Raw genomic sequence first — 369 nt, 5'->3', positions numbered from 1 at the left:
TATATATATATATATATGTATAGATATGTCTTTCTTTCTTGCTCGTTGTCACTCCTCCGTATTCCGACATAATTTCCACACATTTTACAAATGCATCTCGTTCTTGCATGAACTTTTTTTTCTTTCTTTCTTTTTCCGTTTCCCCTTAAACCGTACTGCTGTGAGTTGCGGTTACGTGCCTATGTTTAGGTGATTATGTGTATGTATACATATACATATATAAATATGTATGCATGTGGGGAACTTACTCTCTTTTTATGATTTATGTGTGCCCTCTCCCGTGTGTTTCCATTTTTTTTGATGCTTTTTTACTTTTTGTTTTTTAGCATTGACGGGTATTACACACCGCAAACTTTGAGTGGGATGCGA

The sequence above is a fragment of the Trypanosoma equiperdum genome, assembly GCF_001457755.1.
Source record: "Trypanosoma equiperdum strain OVI genome assembly, contig: ctg_1929, whole genome shotgun sequence".
Lineage (NCBI taxonomy): Eukaryota > Euglenozoa > Kinetoplastea > Trypanosomatida > Trypanosomatidae > Trypanosoma > Trypanosoma equiperdum.
This window is presented reverse-complemented; position numbering follows the sequence as displayed.